Source organism: Canis lupus, chromosome 23 (genome assembly GCF_048164855.1).
Source record: "Canis lupus baileyi chromosome 23, mCanLup2.hap1, whole genome shotgun sequence".
NCBI lineage: Eukaryota > Metazoa > Chordata > Mammalia > Carnivora > Canidae > Canis > Canis lupus.
Window position 1 is genome coordinate 30,466,432 of NC_132860.1, and position 6,000 is coordinate 30,472,431.

General features: G+C 48.6%; 1 protein-coding gene across 2 annotated transcripts in view; it reads right to left on the minus strand.

The window, feature by feature from the left end:
• The window catches only part of PAK1 (p21 (RAC1) activated kinase 1), a 143,802-nt gene extending 139,359 nt beyond the window's left edge, over positions 1-4,443 (minus strand). Inside the window, exon 1 of one of the 2 annotated variants that reach the window (XM_072794755.1) lies at positions 4,293-4,443. The gene's annotated coding sequence lies outside the window, so the exon portion shown is untranslated. The remainder of the gene's footprint in view (positions 1-4,292) is intronic. The other variant, XM_072794757.1, reaches the window with a different exon arrangement.
• Between the last annotated feature and the right edge of the window lie 1,557 nt (positions 4,444-6,000).

Consider the following 6,000-nt stretch of genomic DNA (forward strand, 5'->3'; position numbering starts at 1 on the left):
TCTCTGTGTGACTATCATAAATAAATAAAAATTAAAAAAAAAAAAAAAAAAACCAGCAACAATGGAATTGAAAATTGTCTCAAATTAGCAACTATTGATCCCACCTTGATTTTTTTCATTTTCCCCAACAAAGCCACTGATCTCTTAATTAAAATGTTTCTAACAGTCTGCTTATCAAAATGATACTTATTTGATGAATTATTTCTAAACTGACAAAAAAATTTAGAAAGACAAATTTCTCCTGTTTTCATGAGTATACATCAATTTTTTACCCCTCTATTTTATCCCTTCATTTCGGCATTTATCATACCATGTTGTAATATCTTCAACACCTTGAGGACTTGAACTGCATCCTACATATACTTGAACATCCTGTCCCAGCATGGGGCCTTGTACATGGTAGATAAAGACTCGGTAAATGTTGATAAATAAATGAACAAATGAAGCCAATCTCTCGAAGGGAAGTTAGGAACAGAGAAAACTGGATATGGTATCTTAGGGCTAATAGGAAAGTGAAAGAAACAAAATATTTTAAGAGCTTCATAAGGAAAAAAAAAAAGCTTCATAAGGAAGAGAAACCTTTGTGTGGAGTCAAACAGGCCCTTGTACAGCTTTAAGTATCACTAGAGAAAAGACAAAAACCACAGAAGGCCCGGAAGAGACAGTTTCAAGTCAAAAGACTCAAAAATTAGGGTGCTCATGTAGATTTGCAAAACCGGTTATAAATTCCCAAGAAACAATCCCAGCCCAGCCCGAGATATTTCAACAGCAGTTTTCAGGTCTTGGCTTAAAGAACTATAGCTGGAAAAAAAAAAAAAAAAAAAAGGAACTATAGCTGAAAAATACTGCAGGCTTTGGTGGAGAAGGACAGATGTAAAATCAAAGAAAAGCGCTAAAATAAATCCCCAAAAATGTTAGAATCCACTTGGATTTGCATATTGGAGTGTGGTTCCTCTTCATTCTGAGAACTATTCTTGAAAAAAACCCCAGTGTAACAGCTGGCTGTAAACAGGACTAAATCCTCTTATATTTTTTATTCAACAAATATTTGAGAGCCTGCTATATGCAATCACTATTCTAGGTACTGGGAATAAAGTAGCAAACAAAACAGAATGCTCTCAGGAAGCTTCCAATCTAGTGGCAAAAGATATGTGACAGACAGATGAAATGGATCATCAAGCAGTAAGTGTTAAGGAAGAAAAAGAAGGGAGTGGGAGAGAGAGTACAAAAGGAAAGAGTGGGAGGGAGCTGGCAAGGAGCTGGTCTTATCAAAAACAGATCATCTAACGCAGTGGTTTTCAAACTTTAACAAGTGTCAGAATCACCTGGAGGCTTGTTACAAAGCACAGGTTTGGAGGCCCCAACCCCAGAGTTTTTCATGTGTAGGTCTGGGATGGAAAAAGTAATTTGCAATTCTATCAAATTCCCAGATTACTTTGATGCTGTTAGTATAGGGACCAAACTTGGAGCTAATTGTTCTAACCCAAAAGATTAGGAAGCCTCTATCCCAGGGGTCTTGATTTGCTTCTTTATGTATTCATTCATTCATTTCAAAAACATATTCAGTGCCAGTAACTCTGTTAGTCACTAAAATTAAACAGATCCTGCCTGGCCTCAAAAAAATCACGTATTAATAGGGGGGAAAAAAAACCTCAGATAATTACAATAGAGTACTATAGAGAACTTTGAGACTGGTACATATTATGAGCCAGAAGATAAAAAGCAACCAATTCTATCAAAGTAATAGGAGGACTAACTAAGGAACTGCTTCCCAGAGGTCCAACAAGCACTTTTCCAGGAAGGAAGGAGGTGGAAGGCCAGGATTTCCACTGGAAAGAATAGCACCAGGCAAAAGGAGAGATGAGAAACAGTATGGCAGAGGAGTTATATAGAAAGTGAGGCTGCAAAGGTAAGCAGTAGTTGATCTGAGAGCTTCTTATTTATGTTAAAGTGCTTAAAATTTTATCTTTAGAGGCACCTGGGTGACTCAGTGGTTGAGCATCTGCCTTTGGCTCAGGTCGTGATTCCGGGGGTCTGAGAAGGATGGAGTCCTCCATTGGGCTCACCGCAGGGAGCGTGCTTCTCCCTCTGCCTATGTCTCTGCCTCTCTCTCTGTCTCTCATGAATAAATAAATAAAATCTTTTAAAAAATTTATCTTTAGGCAATGACTAGTTGGGAGGTAGGGAGAAATGATGTGATGGGATATAATTTTATAAAGATCTCTCTGAATACACAGGGCCCTTCTTTCACAAATCGCTTTCTCCAAGCCTCATAAGGTGTGCTTAGTAAATGTATATTTAATTGAACTGAATAAGCTTTCCATCTAGTGCTATCTTATGGATGAGAGGCAGGTCACCACCTTCCCCACAAGACTCACTTTGGCCAGGACAAGACTTGTAAAACAGGTCCAGCAGCCTCAATTACTGCACACTACTCCTTGTACAACTGGAGTCCCCCAGAGATTAGGGCAAGCCTTCATTGTTTACATGTCTACCTCACCCACTAGACTTTGAGTTCTCTGAAAACAGAGAATGTCTTAATAGACTCTGAATCCCCCTTTATGTTCAATTCTCCATTTGGAAAGGCATGATTATGATGGCCTTTACTGTCTTGAATGTTTAAGCAGCAAACATTGCTGCAAGTATTTTGGAGGAATATTTGAGAAGTTTTTGGTATTTATGAGTGTTGGGAGAAAAGTGCTTTTTTTTTTTTTTTTTTTTTTTTTGTTAGGAGACCCAAAACATAGTAGCTTTCTAAACTCCAATAATGTTGGGTAAATGAATGACTGACTAAGCAAATTGTAATTGTAATAACCCCATGATCTCATACAGGTAAGGATATAAATAAGCTTCAGGGTTCATGTTGCCAAAACTCTTGTGAGAAGCAGAGTTTCCAGTTGAAGTGAGGTGGATTTCACATGCATCTGATATAGGATTTCCCAAATAGGAACTAAAAATGTTACAGGTGCCATAAAAATCTTGCCAGGTCTCTGGGGGCCCCAATGAGTTGTTTTGCCTGAAAGGAGTTCGAAGGTGGATACCAGCAAAGACCAGGGGAGGGTGGGGTCATGAAGCAGGTGATGGGATAATTCGGCGGACTCTTCAAAGCTGGAGTACCTGCTCGATACCTGCGGATTTCTAGAGCTCAAAAAGTCCTGGAATTTTAAGGTTGGAAGTGAGATGCTCAAGGTCACAAAGTATGAAGGTGAAGCCACAAGGTAAGACCAATGAGGCATCTGTTGATTCCTGTTTTCTTCTGACAAAGTCACAGCAGGCAAAATGAAAGGTCATTCTCAGGAACAAGTTTTAAAATACGGGCTAGGGGCGCCTGGGTGCCTCAGTGGTTGAGCATCTGCTTTCCGCTCACGCCGCGCTCCTGGGGTCCCGGGATCAAGTCCCCCAATCAGGCTCCCCGCGGGGAGCCTGCTTCTCCCTCAGCCTGTGGCTCTGCCTCTCTGTGTCTCTCCTGAATAAATAAATAAAATCTTTAAAAATAAATAAGATAGAATATGGGCTAGACTAACGAATTTGAATTTTTATAGGTCACCATAGTACTAAACTTCCCCTTCACCTTTCATTCTTGGGAGAACAAGTCTCAGTTATCCAAGCAGTTTAACAAACAATAAGCACTTTGCTCCCGACGCTCATAAATACCAAAAACTTCCCAAGTATTCCTCCAAAATACTCGCAGCAGTGTTTGCCGCTTAAACATTCACGACAGCAGAGCCCATCATAATCGTGCCTTTCGAAATGGAGAACTGAACGTAGAGTAACTATAAATCCCTTTTCCTCGCTGGTTTCTAACTCCGCAAGTCGGAGTATTCCCGGGGTGGGGGAGGGGCCGCGTGAGTGCCGCAGATCCAGCAGGATTTTCAAGGAGGTGAAGCCGAGAGGGGATTCCCCCGGCCTGGACGGGAGGGATTTTTTCCCCCCCGGCAGGATGAGTCGGACGCCGCTGTGCGAGGCTCGCCGGGGGCCCGCCGGGGTTAGCGCCTGAGGACCGCGAAGTTCGCGAGGGAGGCGGCTCCCGCCCCAGACCTGCCGGGCCCGGCCCCTCCCCCGCCGCGGCCCTGCCTCGGGTACCCCAGCGCCTCGACCACCCCCGCCCAGCTGCTGAGAGCCGCGGCCTCGCCGGCAGCGCTCAGGGGGCCTTTGTTGGTCCGCCGAGAGCGGTGGCCGCGCCTCACCTTACCTGGCGCCCCCGCCCGCCGCGAGCAATGAATGGGCCGCGGCCCCCACCCGCGCCGCCCGCGCCCCGCGCCCCCGCGCCCGCGCCCCGCAGCCGCTCTCACCTTCCGCGCTCGCTCGGCTCCGCTCCTCCTCCTCCACCCCGGTGGCGGCGGTCGCGCCGGGGAGTGAGCGCGCGAGTGTGCGCGAGGGGCCGCCTCACTTTCTCCCTCCCGCCGCCGCCGCCGCCGCCGCCGCCGCCGCGCGCTCGGCGCCTCCCCCACCCTGCGCGTGCCGGGGAGTCCCCTCAGGACCGGGCGGGGGTCGGCGAGGGCGCCCGAGGCGGAGAGGCCACGGGGGGAGGGGCGCCGTGAGGAGCGGGGGCGTGAGGTGGGCGGCGCAGAGTTCTCTGAGGGGCTCCTGAGAGCGCGGGACCCCGGGAAACAGGGGTAAGAGTCCGAGGGGAAAGCGCTGGGAAGCAGGACCGCAGGGCGGGTGAGGGAGACCGCGAGGAGGCGGGAGGCGGGAGGCGGGAGGCGGCGCTGTGTGGGAAGCCGTGAGGGGGCGTCTGCCGCGCCGCAGGCACCTCGGGCTCCAGCTGCAGCCGAGGCCCGGCCGCCCGCCCCCCGCTCGCCCGCGGCGGCGCTATTGTGCGGCCCCAGCGCCTCCCCACCGGCCCCCGCCCGCCGAGCCGGCCCGCCCCGCCTCCCGCAGGTGGGAGGGGGCGGGGAGCGCTGCCCGACCCACGTGAGGAGGCCAACCCGGGCGTGGGGGAGGGCGAGCGCCGGGTGACGTCATCGGCGCATGACGCCAGAGGCTGGGGGATCACCCGGCACCGCGTGATGTCACTGCTCCCGCGTCTCTGCTCTCGCCCTGCAGCCTCTTCTGCTGCAGACATCTTCGCGCGCGGCCGGCCGGGAAGGTTTTGGTTTGGGGGATGGTTTGTTGGGGCGTCAGTGGTGTGCGTAGCCTACGGTCCAAAGAGACGGCTAACCCCACAGGCTTGTGGTCCTCTTCAGGTTAAAAAGCACCAACCGCATCTGCTAGCTCATTGTCAAGAGCTGGATTTGAAAGCCACTACACATCCTGCGACCTCAAAGCCAGACGTTTATTCTACTGCTTGTTTTTTCGTTTGGAGACGCGCGGGGTTGGGAGACCTCGTGAGCTGATACAATGGGTTTCCTTTCCCATTTTTCTCTTACCTCGCAGGCTACGTTCAACCCAGACCTTTCCTCTGAGCTCAGATTCTGTATTTCCTAATACCTCCTGGACAGCATCACTTGCATACCCCACTGCATCTCAGATTCCAGATGTGCAGAACTGAGACATTACTGACCAAGAAGGGTCTGGAATCAGATTGTCTTGCTTCAGTTTGCAGCGACGCTATCTTTAGTGTTGAGACCTTAACGTTTCCAAGCCACAGTTTCTGCTTAATAAATAGTGCTGGTGCATCCTTAACTCCATCTCTCTGTGCCTGTTTTACCATAATAGGAACTACAACCTATTATCATTTCCCCCAAACTTACTACTCCTGTTCCTTTCTGGTCTCAGTGAATAAACCACCATCACCCAAACCACTATGCCAGAAACCAGGACGTAGCCCCCATTCTTACTCCATCAACATCCTTAGCAAGTCGGTCACAAACTTTAGAAGACTCTGTAGAGTCTCCTAAATATTTCTCAAGCCCTTGCCTTTCTCTTCACTTACCATCACCTGATCCATTGGAGCAGCTTTCAGTCTTCAAATTCAATCCATTCTTGCTGGTGATAGAGAAAGCTTTTAAAACCACAAATCTAATGATGCTTTCCCCTGTTTAAACACTCTGAAAGGTT